We start from the raw sequence: 21,064 nt of genomic DNA on the forward strand, positions 1-21,064 counted from the left end.
GTGTTATATTAGGTCTTAGTTGCACCACGCTCATATTTGTGTAATTTCCAGCAGTGCATTAAGCAAGGCAAATAGCATCAGTGATGTGTGGTTCACTCTGTTGTCCTCCCCTCCTAGGACAGCTGTGTACACATTGCACTGTTTTTGCAGAATGCACACTTGTTCTACTATACAGGGTAGATGAGACAAAGCACCTGTTGTGTTTGGGAGAAGGATGTGGGGAGCTGGCTGCTGTTTCTTCTTCCCCCAGCTTTACATACAGAGCATAATGCCATATGGTGTGCAATATCCTTTAGTCCGTTGGGATCAGCTGTTCCGGCTGTGTCCCCTTCCAACTTCTTCTGCACCCTCAGCCTGCTTTCTAGTGAGGTAGTGTAAGGAGCAGAAAAGGCTTTGGATCTGTGTAAGCACTGCTCAGGCTCAGCATCCCTGTGTTACTAGCACTGCTTCCAGCCCCTACGAGCTACTATGAAGAAACATAACTCTATCCCAACCAAAATCAGTACACCAAGTAACTATTACACATGATGGAGCTCTCTTCTCTTGGGGATGGCTGAACACCTGCCTGTCAATGGGAAGTGCTGAATGAATTCCTTGTTTTGCTTTGCTTTTGTGTGCAGCTTTTGCTTTTACGTTTTTTCTTTATCTCAACCCACAAGTTTTCTCACTTTTACTCTTCTTATTCTCTCCTCCATCCCATCATGGGGGAGCAAGCGAGCAGCTGGATGCTTCATTTGGCAGCTAGGGTTAAACAACCTCACTCAACACAGAAAACACACTATCTTACTGAAAAGCATGCAACAGTGTTGTCTACACTAACAGGCCACACTCAGGATTTGTGCTGACCAGTGTACCTCTGTCCTCACATGCCCCTTATGTAATCACACATCTAGTTCCACATAAACTCTATTTCACAGTCCCAAGATAACTAGTCTTCTAGAATAAAACAGAATTCTCTTTAGAGTGGTTCTCATGTTTCTAATGGATAACATATTTCTGTTACAAGTTGGGGAGCCGAAGGTAAGAGAATTGATGTTTTCTTAACTTCTGGAAACAAGTGTGACTTTCCCTGTTTTTTTTTCACGTTATCTATTCCCTTGCCTTCCTCTCCTTACAGAACCCCTGCTAACAAATGCAAGGTTAATTAAATGCACACGCTGCCTTATCAATGGTAAAAGATACAGAATTCTCTACCTGGGATCTCATGGGTAGAAAACAAAAGAGGAAGGGTAGTTCATCTCTCAGAAGACAAAATGATACTGGAAAAGAGTTCTTACAATGTCTAAAGAGAATGCTTTTACGCTGCCTGTAGAGTAAGATTGGTGTAAAAAACTAAACCACTTGGCAGTTTATCTTAAAATGTTCAAGTCTGCAACAATGGAGCTCATATTGCTAAATGTGAAGTTGAATATAGAAACACTAAAGAAAAAAAAACACCTTTAATTCTGCCTTTAAAAGGCTTAATGTTACATAGCCAGAATCAATACCCTTATCACCTAAATCACAGCATCCTTGAGGTTGGAATAGACCTCTGGAGATCACCTAGTTCTAACCTCTGCTCAGAGCAATGCCACCTGACTTGCAACTAATCAGTCAGGTTTTTAATATCTCAAGTGATAGAGACTCCTTAACCTTTCTTGGCAACCTGTTCAAGTGTCTGACCACTGTGATCACTGTAAAAAAGGTTTTCCTTCTCAAAAATATGGATTTTCTTGTATTTTGTTCTGAACCTATTGCCTCCTGTCTTTTGAATGCTGCGGATAAGGGTCTGATTTGTCTTCTTTACCACCCCATCAGGTATTTTTACATACTGATTAAATCACCTTGAACCTTCCCTTCTCCAGGTTAAAATATCCCAGGTTTCAGACTCTCCTCATACATCAGACTATCCAAGCCCTTAATAATCTTCATGGTACTTTGCTGTATTTACCCCAATATGCCTTTGTCCCTCTTGTATAAGGAAGCCCAGAACTGGAGCCAGCACTCTAGAAGTATCTTAGCAAATGTGGAGCACTGAGGGCAGGTCCCTAGCCCTTAAGCTGCTGGGGATACTTTTCCTAATGCTGCCATAACAGATGTTGGCCACTTCTGCTGCTGGCTCATGGTGAGTGTCAGAATCGTGCTTGTTCTTTTCTGCCAAGCTGTTTTCCAGTAAAGCTGAAATGCTGTGGATCACCATAGAACTATTAAATTTCCTTGCATGCCCTTTTCTCCTCTTATTTTTTTTTTTTATTTTTTTGTGTTGGCTAGTTTTTTGAAGTCATTGTTATAGGTAACCACCATCCCAAAGTATTAATCATGACTTTTGTTCTGATATATTTTTGAGAAGATTGATGGCTCATTGCCAAATCCTCATCTTCAGAACAAGACTGTTCATGCACCACTATGCACAGTAGGGTTATAGTATGTGATGAATTGTGTTCTTTTAAAAGAACATACATATCTTGCATTCTTTTCCTTTGCCAAACAATAAAAACTCCAGAACATAGTTTTGTGTTTTCCCACAGGTGATTATAGCAAGAACTTCCATCTCTAAAAACATACTACAGAAAAGAATGAAAATCCCTGGAAACATAAAAGACAATTCCATTCTCAGCTGAAAGTAAGCTTCTCCATCTTGTGTATTTTCTCAGCTGGTCTAGAGACACTCAAGAGCATGGTTTACCGTTCAACTATGCCCTCTTTGCTACAAGCACCTTTGGGGTAATTACATTACCATCCATTCTGCATTGACCTTGCATCTCTTGGCATATAGTTTTGGTTCCATGATATCATCCACATGTTTCAGGAGTAAAAAAAAAAAAACCAAAAAAACAAAACCAAAAACCTCAAAAAGAAAAAAATAACCTAACCTTCCATCAGCCTTTGTAATTTTGGAAGTAGTTGTTTATAGATATAACAGCATTTCAATTCTCTAGAAATGTGATGTGTATGGGGTTGAGTGCTGCTCTAGCATCAGCCTGGAATTTGATTAATGATACAAAAAAGGTGGCTTTCTTCACCACACAGCAGTGTACACCATAAATAAACAGAGGCTACATTAACATATTCATTGTTGTCTGAAAATGTTGTATTGAGACACTAGTAGCAGAGATGAAAAACAAGACATCAGAAATTCTGTTCTAGTGCAGAAGGGCAGAATTATTTACTGTCACTGGGTCATTTTACTACTAGGTTCCTTAAATTCATACTGAGGGAATATACCTTTCTGAGTTTGATACTGAAAATGACTCCAAAGGAAATATATTCTTATAAATGGCTACAGATTTAGGTAGGGGATAGGTAGATTTTTTGCCTAGAACTCAAATGTAGTGCAAATAAGAGATGGCAAGACGATAACTTCATAAGACAAGGTTTTATCTCCTCGATCTTCCTCTAAATAATTTCAAATGTTCTTTTAAAATGTTGAATGATTTGACATAGAAATTAAATATGCAGTTAAACCCCTCACTTTTGAGAAAACCTTATTTCCATTTACATCCTACAAATACTAGCTTCTTTTTCTCAACACTTGCAATTTGTCTCTGCACTCAGTGCAGAATGAATCTCTTTTCTTTCAGCTTATTATTGCTAAGTTCCCCATATCTTAAATGGGACACTTGATATAAAAGACTATGTGGCAAGTTGGTACTGCAAAAAGAAGAGCGTAAAGAATTTATGTAACCTTCAATTCTTTTAAATGGATCTCCATGCATTTGTGTGGAAACACAAAAACAAGCAAAAGTGTTTCACAGTGCCTAAGCCAGGAAGCATACTTTATTACTAAGTACAAAATGTATATCACAAGCATGAGTTTATAAGGTATCAACAACTTGAAATCAGCCTTTCAGAATATAGTTTACAAGGTAACTTTCCATGTAGCAGATTAGCCTACAAGTTTGCTTTACAATACAGAGAAGAAGGATCTTCTGGATAATAGTCAGATGCTTCTATATTTGTGATACAGATGTTCTGCTAATTTGCATTGGCTGTAATCATAGAATAGTTAGGGTTAGAAAGGACCTTAAGATCATCTAGTTCCAACCCCACTACCATGGGCAGGAACACCTCACACTAAACCATGCCACCGAAGGCCTCATCCAACCTGGCCTTGAACACCGCCAAGGATGGAGCATTCACAACCTCCCTGGACAACCCATTCCAGTGCCTCACCACCTTCACAGTGAAGAACTTCTTCCGTATATCTAAACTTCTTCTGTTTAAGTTTGAACCCATTACCCCTTGTCCTGTCACTACAGTCCCTGATGAAGAGTCCCTCCCCAGCATCCTTGTAGGCCCTCTACAGATACTGGAAGGCTGCTATGAGGTCTCCACGCAGCCTTCTCTTCTCCAGGCTGAACAGCCCCAACTTTCTCAGCCTATCTTCATACGGGAGGTGCTCCAGTTCCCTGATCATCCTTGTGGCCCTCCTCTGGACTTGTTCCAACAATTCCATGTCCTTTTTATGTTGAGGACACCAGAACTGCACACAACACTCCAAGTGAGGTCTCACGAGAGCAGAGTAGAGGAGCAGGATCACCTCCTTCGACCTGCTGGTCAAGCTCCTCTTGATGCAGCCCAGGAAATGGTTGGCTTTCTGGGCTGTGAGCGCATACTGCCAGCTCATGTTAAGTTTCTCATCAACCAACACCCCCAATGCATATATGCATATGGAAGTTGAAAAATCAGGCAGATAGAACCTTGGTACCCTTGACATGAAAAATATTTTTGTTTGAAGTATCTACGCACAATTACAGGATGCACTAAAGCAAAAATAGTCACCCACCTTTGATAATTTTAAAAGTTTACAGAATGATTGTTGGGACAACTTAACTGCTCTGAAAAATGTGAGGAAGACAGCAGGGCAGCCCTATCTTTCCCTTCCATCGTAACTTAGAATTTAGGATGCATTTTACTTCTCTCTCATGCTTCATGACTTGGGGAAATCCAACTAACTCACAGATAGAAACTATATTTTGCTAAATCACTATTTTTTTTCTCTGCTATCAACATAATCTGCATGTGGCTCCCTGAGGCACCTGAAACTGCAAGATGTAGTGCAGAGCTATAGAGCAGAGCTGAAGAATAAAGGCACAGTGAAAAAAGTAATGAGATTGTATTTTTGGCAGAAAAAGAAAAAAAAAAGAAAAAAGTGAGCTGCAGGGAAGAATGAGACTTCACATATTGGTGAAGAAATATTTAAGAGAAAATTAGTGGCAAAGGTTGTATAAAGGCCTCTTTAAACACCTGAAGTAAAAATGGAGAGTGAGAGAAGAAGCAAATGACACCTGCCTAATTGAAGTACTGGACTTCTTCATGTAAAAGTGGGTAATTTTTAATGCAGTTCAGTATCCAAATTACAAGGTTGGCAGGGAAAGAACATATTTTTACAAGGTTAGGCTGGTTCACACTCAAAGCAGAATTAACAGCAGGGACTAAAATAAACCTGCCCTCACAGGTTACATTTTATATCACTGAAATACTGTAATCAGAAAAAAAACCCCAACAAAACAAAACAAAAAAAACCCCACATAACAAAACTTTGGTTTAATTTCTTCATTTCAGTATGTTCTTTTATTTCTGTTAAACTATAAAATGGAAGAGATAATATGCTTTATCTTTCCATGGAAAAGTCTTATGATCAACAAATCTTCCTAAGCTACCTTCAAATTGTAAAATATTTGGGTCCTCATCTAGTATCAATAAAAAGACAATTACACAGCTGTACATCTAAGAGCTTATGAAAAACATCATACCTCAGACATTTGGGTCCTCCCTCTGAAAAGCAGCTCTCTAAAGTGAATCACCAATTAGAGAGTGGTACCCACAGGAGATGCTAATAAGTCCACTAATGTTTCATATTTTAATGAGGGACCTGTACAGAACCATTAAAACAAAACAAACAAAATACCACAGCAAAACCCAAAACCTCCAAAACCCTACTAAAAATAATTGTGAAGCATAAAGACTGGTGAAACAGTAAATAGATGAAAAGTCAGTCACAATATGTGATTTGAATCTCCTGGTGAGTGTTACATGGTACTTTGCAGGTCAGGTGCGAGTCCAGATTTGTGCACTCTGCCTCTCATTAGTCTTCTCTAATTCATGCTTGGCACATGATAATGCAACTGAAACGACATAGTGTGACTTCAGTCAGAATCAGCAGTAGCTTGCCAGTGTCCAAATGTATACACAACCTTTGTTTTAACTAGTTCCAGTCCGTTAAAAGGGGACTTTATACCGACAAAACCAAAGCAACCCAATTAAAAATATACTGCAGCTATATACATGCTGCGCAGTGCAGGGAGTCCCACAAATATTTGAACTACGCAGCACAATATAAGTCCCAGACCAGTGCTATGGTCAGGGAGCCAAGAAATTTTGGGATGGGTAAACAAAAACAAAGATAGCAAATTGGAATAGGGAGGCAATTTCGCAGCCATCTGCAATGTTGTTTTCTGTTGTATTTGTTTTATGTGGAAATCTGCTGTATTTGTTTTATGTGGAAAGGTTTTTGTACATCTGGAGCTGCAAGGGCAACTTCTGTGAGAAGATGCAAGAAGTGTGGTGAACTCTGTGTCTTCCTGCATTTGCACATAAACTGGATGGTTTTCTGATAAATGTGCTTTAGTCATATCTACCATAAAAGTAAATCTCCATATAGTTAAACCAAAGCTATCAGGTCCAATATGAAGTTTAAAGGCTTGTGATACAGAGATGAGTTTGGATGATACAATCTTTCTTCTGATCTTGAATTAAATTTTAAGAAAAGCCAAAGCACAGTAGATTAATACAAAACAGGGCAGAAGAGCTTAGAAACTTTTCTTTGAAACGGAAAGACTGTCCTCCTTACTTATGCTGACATCCAAGGGTCAAAAGGCTTGCACAGTGCAGGTCTGTGACTTAATGGTGCCTAAAGCAACAACTCTGCAAACAATTCCTTTTTGCCTAGGTTCACTGAGGTAGCACAGGTTGTCCTGGCCAGATGCCACCTACAAGCTGCAACATATTTTATCAATATGTTATATACAGTATGTGTATATAGATATAATTATCCTTTTATTTACTGTAACACCACTAAATACATTAAGCTATCAAAAGTGTAGTTCAGAAATTAGCCACCTGGGTAAAGTTCGTCTATAACATAATACTCTTAGTTATAGACTCTGAAAAACATTCTCCCTTTACATTGCACATAAAACCACATTTGCTTTGCATCCAAATTAAATTTTCACAATAAGCATGCAAAAATACAAAATCTAATTTTGCATGATTCCATCCTTTTGCTTCTTTGTTTCTCAAGAGCAAAATTTAAAGAACATTAGCATGCACTGTTTTATTTAAAGTTTTTGTTAGTGCATCAACCACAGGAAAGAAATGCTGTATTGTAATATACAAAGAGCACAATAAAAGCACATGCAATAAACCTTTTCCCCTGTTTTGCCTGTATCACATAAATTATAAATAAACACAATTCTTGCTAGTGAAGGAGACTTTTGAAAGATAATTTGCTGACATATTGAAAATCAAAAGAAAACCACCAGATTTAAAACAGACATACAACAAGACTTGTTACTGATCATTTCGTCCAGCGAATAGTGTTTCTTGGTAAAATGCAAATATGGCACGCAGAAGCTTATAAAACAAATTACTACTAAATTAGTGTGAGTCTCTGCAAACAGAGTATGTATTAAAAGTCTAAAACAACTCCAAGATCTCACTTTTTTTTTTTTCAGAGACTGCACACTAGAAAAGCTTTAACAATGACATTAATATTTCTTCTGTCTCAGTGTTAATAAATTAGGAAGAATACTGGAAGGAAAAGACTCTCAGTGGGAGAAAATGATTTGAATTTTACTGGGTTGAAAGGAACCAGAAGTGTGGTATGAATTAATTATAATTCTACACCATGAAAAAAATTATTAACAGTACACTTACAAGTTAAACACCTTTTTAAGGTTAATAAGATCAAGACCTAAAGAAGTAGCACTAAGGGGATCTGTTAGTTTCAACCAGATCAACAAGTGAAAAACAAATCATTAGCAAGGTTTCAAAGCCAAGTGCAGCCCAGCTAAAACCTTAGTTCCTTAGATAAGAATAAGCTATCACCAAAATTCCAGAGGAAGCAATTTCTCATATAAAAGGAAAGGCAAAAGATTTCCAATAACATTTTGTCAGTCATTAATGAAGCAATTTCAACTTACTAATATCTGAAATGTTTCAGGACATATTTTTTGTGGCTGCTTTGTTTATTACTCCTGAATTCTGAAGGGGCTTATGGTAGCATATCTTTTGTAAAAAATGTTAGAGCCACATTACTCCTTGCTAGGAAAAAACCCAAACAAAACTAACTTTGTCGTTTGTAAGCCAATTCTGCTTCTGAAGAAATCAAAGAATTCTGCCACGCCACTCAACAAGATTTCATTTTCTTCTGAGCATCCTCCCCCCTATTTTCTCCATACGTAACTCAGTGGTTTGACTTGCCACATTACTGAACAATGTTAACATTACTGTAACCCAGCACTTTTACATACTGCCCACCAACCTTCTAACCTGTAATCTTGCAATTGATTTAGTGGTGAGCTACAGTTTTAAACCCCAAGGTGTTGGGACATTGGCTGGTGTAATCCCAGGTTCAAGTTTTGCAACAATGTAATACAAACAGGAGTTTTAACTATTAGGACTGTACAGCCACCTAAAATTAAGCACTAGCCCCAAAGTCAGTTATTTTCCTACTACAAAGTACATATAGCAAAGGAATTTATTACAGAAAACAGGGAAGAAGAAGGAGACTGTATCTTCTGATGACCAATGCCATCTATAGAAACATCACAGAGGAGGAGAAATGAAATGCTACATTAATTTTGACATGGCAGTAAGAACACATGGAAAAGCAGAGTGTCTTGGAAATTTGAGGGAAAGTACAACCAGGTCTCTGGTTTTTAAACTGACCACAAGAGAAAATACAGGCCTTGTTATCTGAAGTTCACACTTAAGCTCAAGTATTAGGTGTACAATAACTTTGCAGCTGCAGAGGCTGTGCATGTTTAAGTGTACTCTTTAAGTGTTAGTCAGCCAATTCCTTTATTTTTCCTATTGGGAATCCAAGCCTTACTGAGAAACTGTGCTGACGGTTAACCTGCCCTCATGTACACCTCTCTAACTCATCACACCCTGCCCTTTACAAGTTGTAATGGTAAAAGTTTTCATCACCACAAGACTTCTTTAAGAAAAGACTGGAGTGAATACTACTTTCACTTACTTAAAATTACCAAAAGCACTTACCATCTGAAAATATGCAAGAACATATTCTGGGTATATGAAACATGAGCCTTGGGAGACATCATGATTATCTGACCTAAAAACACTAGTTTTCAGACTTTTGCTGAACAGCAATGCAGAAAATTGTTTTGGAAGCAGTGCAGAAAGATTTTTGCTGAAACTACCAACAGCAGACAGAAATTAGGGGTAAGAGAAGGCAGAAGAACTGCCAGTGAGTAGACATTTATTTATTTAGCCTTTGCTCCCACAATTTTAAAAACTTCAGAGTCTGAATGTCACACAGTACAGTAGTAAAGCTAAAATAGCACTGGTGAACCACTGCCTTAAAAGTAATAAGATAACTGACAACAGTCATGTTTCAAACACATGGTTATGCCAAAATACTGTGACTTTCCCACTGATTAGCACCAGCTCATTGTGAAGAACCTAATAGATGAGAATAGGAGAATTATATGGTACTACCCATCTCTTTGCCTATTCATATGTGCTCACAGGGAACAGAAGCACAAAACCCCCAAACTCTAACCTTCTAAGAAAATTGTACTTCTGTGAAGCATTATCTCCCACATCGCCGTTATTGTCCTGTTCTCCCAAGCTAATGTCCTGCTCCCTTTTCTGCAACTGGATTGTCAGTTCAGGCTCACCAATCATGGATGTGCAAGTATTGCTTGCTAAAGGCATCTGCAGGCAGTGGGGTTGTCCTGGGACTTAGGACTCAGATCTATGGCATTTGTTACTAGATCCACACTGAACCCTGTCTGAGTCAGGTCTGTCTGGTTGCTGACATTGTCTTGAGGAAAAGCATGAAAAACCAGAAAACACCCAGAGCTAAAGAACCTGATAGGGTGAAAAGCCATTACTTACCAATAAAAGAAACTATCAACATAAATAATGGTTATTATTAAAATAGAAATTATTTTGCATGAATCACATTAGGGAAGATTACTGATAAAGTAACAAATATACCTATACTCACAAATGTTGCATTCCACCCTGAAAGTAAATGCCAGGATTTCTTCCTTTGAAAACAAATTTCAGATCTGTTGCAAGCTTTATTTTGTGAAAGAAAGTTCACAGATGTAATTCACTAATAATAACTTTATGAAAGCACACATGAACAGAATAATTAACAGCCTTTCCGGTCTCCCTTGACTAGATTAGTAATCATCATTGATGAAAGATCTGTTCACATCAAAGAGATTACAGACTTCCCCCTTGAGAGAATACTATCAATGCCCAGCAACCATTGATGGGGTAAGCAGTGTGGGGAATTACATCTCTGAAATGTATAAATGAATATCTGCAGGAAACTTTTTTGTTATTGTTAAACAATGCTAAATATTCAGCAGAATGCAACAAGCTCTGTGCTTTACCCATTTTCTTCAAATAAGGAGAAAATTTTCAAGTAATCCATGTCCACTGCAAACTAGTCTTGTCATCCCTGTTGCCTCCATAGCTCAGTTTCTATCTACATAAACAGACAAAAGTGACCAAGTTACTCATACTTTACGTGTCTGCAGGAAAGAGAATAGAAAACACTTTTGTGTATCAAAGCAAGTTAGACAGCTGTCTGTAGCCCACAATCTGGTTTCCACCAATTTTTTTTTTTTATTAATTACTGCAAATTAACATCTGGTATTAAATAAGTCACATTATATCAGTAGTTGGAATATTTTCCTCTGAAGAAGCCTTTAAAGTCTACCCAATTATGGTAAATACAATGATATTCTCTCTGTTTAAGATTCCTACAATTAGACATCCTTGGAAGGAAAAGCCACAGGTTGCTCATTAAAGAACTTCTGTCCACAGATGGCCCTTAAGCAGTAGAAATGGGGATGTCTTCTCCAAACATAAAAATTTAAATCTTGTGAAGATAACCTTGAGAACATAAACCGATTCAGGCCTGTTTGCACTACAACAGCTGCACTCTATTTTTGCTGCAGCACACAAAGATATGCCTGCATTTATGTCAAATGAATCACATAAATAACATCCTTGTATGCATCAGTTTAATTTTTAAACCTGTTCATACGATTTTGGCTTTTTGTCACCAACCATTTTTTAAGCAGGGCAAAAGTGCTAATGAGCAGTGACAGCCGCAGAATATATACACACTGGTTATCAGAGCCACAGCAAAGGCTGTACAGGGAATTCATCCTATGTGTTCACACAAGGCCACAGGAGGCTTCTGGTAGGGAAGTAACCTCATCAGGCTCCATGCTCACCCTATACCAGCCTTCTCAGTCCCGAGAAAACAGAGGCAGCCAAGCTACTGTTATGGCAGGCAAACAGGAGACTGGCTAACCAAATATCTCCTTGCCAATAGCATTTGGAAACTGAGGTGGCAACAGGAGAGAGTTTGTTAAACCAGTCCTTTCAGCACAAGCACCTGGAGAACCCCTGCCAGGCTACTGCACTTTCCCAGGCTTTCAGAAACCCTTTCCTCTGCTTCACCTTCACCATGCCCTGAGCATGTCCAAAAAGCCTAGCACCATCCTGCCGACCGCTGCTTCTGTGAGGACCAAATGCTGCATGCAGTGAAGACATTGTTAGTGAAAGAGAAAGAGACTGAGCTTTCAGAAATTACTGTGGAATCAGAGAGCCAACAGATTTAAGATAAGGATAGGAAATACATTTTAAATTGGTGTATAAAAATAAGAGAAGAGAGTAATTTAAGAAGGAAGATAATTTTCTTTTGTCTACTTTATTCAGGAAATAGCAGTGTGAATCAGGGATAGTGCTAAACAACTGAGAAACCCTGTATTTTACCCTGTTATTGTTATAGCAATACAAAGGACATGCCATTGTCACAATATGATGGCACCATTAAAATAGCACAGTAAGTGCTGTTATAAAAAACCCTGAGTAAGTGCAAGGCCATGTCAGTCACTCAGAGAATAGTTTCCTCGTATAGATTTCCATGCTTCAGGTGAGTTTTAAATGTTTCAGACAAATCTATTTCCAACTCATTCTCTGTAATTATTCCTGACATGCTCTTATTTGGCAATGATGGGTTTGCATCTGAAAACTTCCAGCTCATCTTTTTTACTTCTTGAATCTCATGCTGAAATCATGATCCCAAATATCTTATACTGCATTATTTTCTGTTGCAACAGATGAATGTCACAAACATGTGATGACCTAGCAGCAGGAATCGGCAGAAGGAGAAGATCGGTAAATATTGGAAATTGCCTTTAGTTGCACAGTAGTTGAATAAAAGCAGAGCAATGCAAAGTGATGGACAGTGTACTTACTGTATTTCCCCCTTCCTTGCCAGACTACCACCAACTGATAACGCAGTCATTCTGTCAAGACTAAACATGAACTAAGAAATCATAACTGTATGAATAAGGCTGGATAGGTTCTTCAAAGCTCCATGCTCCAAGCCAAAAGAAACAGGTTTCTTCTGCTGGTGGCATGGCTTCAATTGCATCCTTTAGAAGAAATGAATCTCCCTTTAAACCTAAATATTAAGAAACACTTACTGCTAGTGCAGATAGACCAAATGCCTTAGGGATCTGCCTAGCCTTCAACCAAAAAATTGTCTTCTATTTAAAGGCATGAGCCTAACAATTAGCTATTGTATGTACTCTGTTTTTAATAGACAGAGACAAGAACAAGTGCCCTATCTGTTAATTAAGCTTTTTCTATCTCTCCCTGAAGCATCTGAGAATGTCAAATAAGCCATTAATATCACGCACTTCTAGTCATCACTGAATTTAACATTTTATCATCCTACTGAAGGATTTAGCACTGCCATTGAGCAAACTTCTCAGCTGGCTATGCTAAGATGGCTGTTCTTCCTGACTTCACCTGTGACTGCTAAAGGATGTTATCACAGTAACTGAACCTACTATGGGCTTTAACTCTGAAAACAGTAAAACATTCAGTAAACGTATGTTCACTTGAAAGGAAATGTACGTGAAAGGGGCATTTTTAGGACATTTTGCTTTAAAATTAAGAAGATAAAGGCTGTTAAATACAGTGTCTGTACCCTTTTTTAGGCTAAACAATGGAGAGAACCAAGTCACTGCACATACACCTCAACTTTTCCCTGCATTTTCATTTCACCTATTCTCTGCTGACCCCCACTAACACAGGACAGCAATAAGATTTACTGGTTTTGTATGGTAATAAGTAGGAGGACACATGGGGTGGAGAGAGGAAAGTAAGTTGTCACTCGACACCATTATCATGAGGTGTATATCCATTAATTTAAAATTGAACAGACTCTTACATGAGACAAGAAATTGCAGGCCTACTCATTGTTCCATTTTAAAGGATTTTACAATTTAAAACGAAATTTAAAAAACAGATGTAGGATGTTTATAACATGAGCATGTAAACTTTCAATTGTTCAGATTATTAAAGGTTTTAGAAAAATCATATCTTTAATCACAAAGATATTTGCAATGATGAACATGCAACTTGGCAATGTCATCCATAAATGCACAATGATATGCATGGTAAATTATGTAGAAATAATCTGAATTACTAATAAGGTTCATAGTTGGATAATTTTAAGCTTTAACAGAAAACACTTTTGCACAGCAGTAGTTCTTTAACATCATACATCAAATTAGACAACAATGTGACTGGATATAAAAATTAGCAATACACTAAAAATGGAGTAATTCAGGGGGGAATATAGCAGCATACATCTTAACTTCAAAATTAAGGTATTCACTCCCTAGCAGTTATCATTATTCCCCATTTCCCTGCTACATCCTCACCGAACAAATTCTGGGGTTTTAATTTTTACTGGTTTTCCAGTCTCTTGTGTTTCTTATTTGAAATCCTTCTTTATCAGGTGTTAAAATATGACTGCCAAGTTATTTTTTTCTTACAAAGGTCATTGGAAATTTTTTTATTTTACTTTGAATTAAGTTATATCAGCAGTGATGAGTGTCTAAAATTAAGCTCCTGTACATTATATGTAAAGATGATGCAATGGGTTGACAATAATGGAAAAAACCCCATAAATTCTTGCCAGAGTAACCTTATTTACCAGAAGAGTCAGAGGGAGGGAGAGAAGGATGAGGTTCTTTTTCCACCATTACTGCATAAAATATTGACAGAAAATAAAATTAAAACAAACAAACAACCTGCGTTGTAATCTTGTTTTTTTAAGACTGTACTTGAAAATCAGATATACTGTTTCCACTGTATACCTAGTTCTGCTTTTCAGACAAATAACACAAGTCATTCAGTAAAAAGGTTTGATGAAAGTAAGAACATTACTTGGACACACTGTGGGATTTGGACAGCAAAGGCCACTTTTCAGAGTGCCATGCAGTTGAAAATTCAAGGAGACAAGAGTCAAAAGATAAATGTTGCTGGCATCCATTGTCATATTTAGTAGCAGCTCTGTTAAAATATAAATTATCTCATTATTAACACCAAGAACACTTAAAGTAGCTAGCAAGGCTCTCAATAGAATAAGAACCATAAAACAGAAACCATTTACAAGAAGTTTGAAAGCAGACATTACTCTAAATAGAAGATTACAACTGTTTCATTTAGATGTGCACAAATTGAGTGAATTGAGGACAGAAGGCACACAAAGTTGACTCTTGAAAAGCAAGCTCTCTTTCTTTCCTTGCTCATTGGTTGTCCATCAACTACCCGTGAAACAAAGATCATTAATCTTTTGAGTTTGGAGGTATTTGTTTGCTTGTGGGTTTTCTGTTTCTTTGGGGTTTTTTGATAGTTTTTGTAGAAATACCATTGCTGCTTTCTGAGAAGCAGGATTTAAGGGCAGATTAGCCATGTTGCTCCTAGCAACTAGTCTCAGGAAAAAGTTGTCATCTCGATATTTAATAGCTATAGCCATGGCTGATCTGAGGCTAGAAACTTTAGTAACAGCCCTGACAAGAGTGATGCTTAATAATATATGAAAAGAAACATTCTTCATTTGCCATTTTTTTAGTACACTAGACATCATAGAATCAATAGATTTCATTGTTTTCATGTCAGTTCTGACTTGCTAAGCCTGAGACAGATGGACTACAAGTATTTGCTAAAGCAAGAACCAGAATTTTCCCCAAAGCTTAACTGAATAACATTTTGGAGTTCAGTGAAGAGAACAGTACTATTACTACCCTGTGCTTTCCCCCACTCCAACAAGAGATTTCTGTCTTCTTCATAGCTCCTAAATCATCAAAATACAGAAAGCACAGCTACTTTCATAGCCTCTGAAGATCATTGGAAGTCTCAAGAGAAAACATTTCATTTGGAGAATTCTGAGCTAGATTTATTGATCAAAGAGATTGAGATATAAAAGCTCAAATGAACTCCCAAACCTTTTGGGATTCACATGTCAGTGTTCCTGCAAACACACAAATACCACCCCCTGCTTCATCAGTAACACACTGAGACTCAGCCTGGAGCAATGGTTCAAACATGGAGTTAAACCATGACACCTGGATTGTCCCTCCTATCATCATTCCTTGTCAAGAAGTCTGAACAAAACAAACTGTAATGCCAGCTGCAGAACTTTTGAAACATTTCTGAGCTTTCTGCTTTTTGTAGGATTGTTCAATTGGACAACATTTCCAAAAATCACAAAAATATATCATAGCTGATAAAAAAAGAATCCAACTTAATGTGTATACTAGCTATTATACTGTCTCCCTGTGACCTGCTTATAATTGAATGTTTCATTCTAGCTCATAAAAATAGGACAAGGTATATCTCATCCAATGAATAAATCTATTCCACTGTTAAAGCATGAGGCTAACCTATGCTGTACATGACTGTAAACTGTGCATACCAAACCAATATGTATATGAATGGGAAAAAAGAAGAACATAAGAGTTGAAAAATATCTTAGGCAGGACTATTTTTCCATCAGCTATGGACAAACAGTTCTTGTTATGATGATGTAACTTGAACGCCATTCTATGAATTGCATCCTTTGAATTATACTAATCTGCATTACGCAAAAAGTGACCTTTTCAGTACGCTTCATAGGAGCTTTAGTATTCTTTATGGGAGTTTCTTGGATGTTCACACCCTTTCCCCAAAAGTTAGTCTGCTTATAATCACAGAGGAAAAAAAGACAGCAAGCTACAAACAGAAAGAGACTGCTCTGCCTACAAGAACTCACATGTCAGACCAATATGCGTTTAATTAGGTGCAAACTTACTTCCTTGCTGTCAAATGCAACAGGTTGGGTAATCTACCTCAGGCAGCAGTCTGCCACAAGCTTCTGGAAAAAATTGCACAAGAAGTTCTCTAACTAGAAGAATAAAAATCCCAGCTGTGAATGGCTTTTTTTCTTGGTACAATGCCTAGATACCTAAAAAGGCACAGATTTTCAGTTCCTATGGGGGCAAGTGAGGAATTCTCTGATGTCTAAACACTAAGCATGCATTTCTTTGGAATAATAGGTTAAACACTGAGGGGACAATTGAGAGAGAATTATCACATTAAGTTTTCTTTCCTTTGGAAGATGAGGACTAAACAACAGATTTAGTTAAATATGTTTTCAGACAGCTAACACTACAATATAACCTTTAAATTAAAATAAACATTAGTGGGAGAACTGAGATTTCAGTCTCTTAAAATAGAGGAAAAAATCATGACAAACAAAACCAACACAACAATCCTTCCTTCTGCACTTATCCATACCAAGAAATAGGCCCGTTTGAGGGGGCGGGGAGGAGGATGGTGTTGGTGGGTTTTTTTGGTTGGTTGGGTTTTGTTTGTTTTGTTTTATGGTAAAGCTGAGTCATGATTTTCTGCCTGCTCCAGTTTCTTTCTTCAGGATTTATATTTTTGTCCACTTGACAGCTGATCTTTCAGCTGCACAGAACTTTTAAATTACACAAATTAATTTTTCCTATACCTTTTAGAGCCCCATACTTTATAAAACATAAGCAAGCCATATTGCAGTCTGGAAAAAAAAAACCAAAGAACTATAAACCTTTTCATTCTGGGAGTTTTATATAATTCTCCCTTCCTTCTAGCTTTACTCCCTTCCCAAATGGAGTACGTATTATTCTCACAAGTGTTTGTTGGCAACCAGGACACATCAGTTTAACACTGTAAAAAAATTCGTATCTACCTTTCCCAGAAATTCTCAGCCTAAAGACCTGGGTCTTTTCCAAAGGACAAAACTGAATTTCTGGGTAAAATAAAAAGATCCCAAGGCAGAAAGTCTTTTTTTTTCTTCTTTTTTTTTTTTTTTTTCCTCCCCAAAGGCTATCTTTTTTTTCCTTCAGTTATTTTCAAACTTCTGTTTCCAACTTAGACGGTGGATAATACTTTAAATTTGTCAAAGATATCATTTCATTTGCCATAAGTTAGCTCCCCACATAAATTTTTGTTTCAACTGCAGTTGTTTCATGTCCCAGTTAGGGCTCCTCATTTATCTAAACATCATGGATAACCATAAGTAACTGTCTCATTTTTGCCTTTAGCAATTATGTCTCACAGTATTACAGACAAAATATCCAAAAATACATTTTTTTTTTTTTTCAGCACTGACATCACAGGATCTGTTTAAACTGTTTACCTCTCCTTCTTTTCTCAGTTTCTTTCTCCTACTAGTTTCTAGGTATAACATATGATACCAAACTAAGTTTACAATTATGGCTCAAAGTATGTAACAATGAAAATCACTGTTTCTCTCCTCAAGGAAATACAAAAATCACCACACTGGAAATACAAGAACTGCCACTCACTCATACTTAGTTACAAGAAAGTAGTAAGGTGGTTTTAATTTCAGTGTCAAATAATAGTCAAGAAATCAAACCACACATCATAAATAGATTATCTAGACCTGAGAAAAAATCTGTAAATGCTAATGGGAATTTTACAATGTTCCTTGTGTTTCCCACTCATTTAATATGTATACATAATACTAGTTTATAAATAAAGAATAAGCTATGCCGATCAGCATTTTGTACAAAGAGCTTCTGTGTCTTCACCCCAATTAGAAGTAGAAACTCTGGGGTTTACTTACTTAAAGAGATGTCAGACATCATTTTCCAGCTGTATATTAAATGTAAACTCAGTTGAGTTTAATACTGTCTATATCTAGTTCATATTAATATGAGAGGACATTCAGGCCATCACACTTTCACACTTTTTCTTACCCCACTACCCTGCCACACCCCACAACTAAAAAAACCACACACACACACAAGTTCATCTTCACTGGCCACCCAAGAAACCAAATAATGAATTTTAAAAGAGTACTATTCATTTAAAGAGCCCGGAGCAGAGCTGTACCGTGAAGCAGTCTCTTAAAAGAAGACAAGAAACTGCTTTTCACACATCTCTCATACATTGCTGCAGTACATCTCTGTATCCTCCTTCTGGACACTGGCACTCTGAGACAAGCTCTCAGCTGTTTCTTCATGTTTTACCTCCTCTCTTAGAACTACCCCATAGACAGTACTTAAGAATAGCATTCATTACTACATTACTGCCCTGAAGTCAATGAAAATTTACTAGGCACACCCACGTCCCCACAGGTGAGTAGAATCAGTATTTCAAATAACCTGTGTAAGGCAGTTGAACTGAGATCTCTGTTTAAACATATACTTGGTTTTCCTCTCCAATACTAAATTTCTTTTCCATTTGACAACAAAGTAAGTAGTAGGAAAAATACAAATTAGGATTAATGTACTAGGCAGACTCCCACCCACTTTACCTTCAATGACATTGAGAGAACAGATTCTGATGTGTTTATAATAAATTATCCTTAAGTGCAATCTTCCTGCTTAGGCAAATAGTGAACATTAAGCTCACTGTCATGAAACAGTGTTCCGCAAGGTCACTTTGAGTGACCATCAGACAGTCACTATCCTGTGAACGTAGAAAAATTTGGCCTGTTTACTTGCAAATGGAAACGCATTCTTAAACATAACCTGAAATGGCATACTGATCAAAAGGAAAATGAGATTGATACAACTTCATAAACAGCAACACTGTCTACTGGCATCATCAAATTCTGGAATATTAAACAGGCTGTTTTTGCATAACAGACATGCTTTTGAGACTAATAGCTAAATACTGTTTCTTTAGCCATGGTTTTTAGCTCTCTGGTGAAAGGCACAGCAGTGGGCAGATTAAACAGCAAACAAGATTTTGTTGAGGTAGAAAATACTAAAGGGATTAAGAAGGAATTGATGAAGTGTTGAATTAAAAATAAATAAATAAATTCACTCTAGACTGTTAAACATAACAATGCAGAACTTCCTTTTCAACAGTCTTTCCTAGGAGGAAATGCTTAAGAAGTATCTATCCGTATTCACAGGTAATAGCTACCGTTTAGCAGTATATCAAACCTGATGTACTTCTACTGCTTTTCAATATTCCTCCTGGCCTGCTTCTTCCAGGCAAGTCAATGAATTGCTTTCAAGAGAAAAATGAAGCTGCTTTCCCCCCACAGATGCTTAACAACTTTACATTAATACAGCAAAAGACCTACTCACTCAAGAGAAATACAGGGTTGAGAAATCTATCATCCTAAGAATTTTCCATATCTCAGGGACCAGAAGAAGCAACACAAAGTTAGACAGCAGCTAAATCAGAAGAGAAAAGCTCACACACAATAGCACAGTTTCTTTTATCTGTTTGCAGCCCTGAGGATATGAGAAGACAGCAAGGAGTAACAGATGACAGACAATTAATTCTCTCTTCCAACTTCAGGAAAGAGCTGCCAATTACAATCAGCAATTAAACCTGGTTCTATATCACCTATTCTAGCATGAATGTGGAGGAAAATTAGTAGCTGTATTTGCATCATAATGTATTGTGCTACCAGACTGGCAGAATTCCAAATAGACACTTGATAAAACTTTTTTTAGCTGTAAGTCTGAAACACTTTCAGTAAAAGTGTAAAACCTACATGGTAACAAAGGACCATTTCTAAACAGTCCAGTTTAGACCCAAGCTCTCCAATTTAGCCTGGAGGAGAATTAGAACTGAATGCCAGCAGATATTTTGAAGATATGCAGGTATTTATGAAAATTTAACAAAAAGGGCTTCTCAGTGAATGTAAGCTCATCTCTTTTTTGTATTATTATGAAATGAGGAAGATGACTATAGAATACAGAGTTTAAACCATGGAAAATGAAAGGTAAAAAGTTCTCTTTGTTCAAGATATGCTCCACATATTGGAGTTCACAAGCTTCAGAATACAAATTTCATGGTGAGACTTCAGTTTAAGTTCTAAAAGTAGAAAAAGAGCAAGAAAGAAGATTAACTGAAGCACGACGACATCACTACCACAAGCAATCACCCATTACTTGCTTGCTACCTTGTAGGCAAGAAGAGGTAGCCAAGAGAAAAGGGGTGCTGTACTAGAGAGGCAGTATTTAAGTACTTGTAGAGTAGTCACCATTTATTTCCACGTTTTGCTGCATCACTCAAATCATTCAACACTACAGCATTTTAATTGAAGTTCTATTTGTTTCTTTAAAGCCTGAGGTCATTTGGGGGTGTCTTTGTGGGGCTGGCAAACAACCCTTAAATATACTAAGCGATATATCTTTCATTGTAAGGTGGCATACTATATAGCTAGCAACTACAAACTACTGTAGAATAACACAGACATAAATGTTTTCTCATTAGAAAGAAAAAAAATCTAATAAAGAGTTACCTTTTCAAATGTAGTTTGTACTGTTTAAGAGAAAAAAAAAATAGCTATACCTTATATCCTGTAATTTGGAATTTGTTCAGGCAGTTTACATCTAGTTTGCATCCCATCCTCTCTCCTCACAGGTGAACATTTCCAAAGACAAGCTTCCAGCTGGAGGCCAACAAGGGATTAGAATAGGAAGTGTTGAAA

This window comes from Psittacula echo (genome assembly GCF_963264785.1).
Source record: "Psittacula echo genome assembly, chromosome: 4".
NCBI lineage: Eukaryota > Metazoa > Chordata > Aves > Psittaciformes > Psittacidae > Psittacula > Psittacula echo.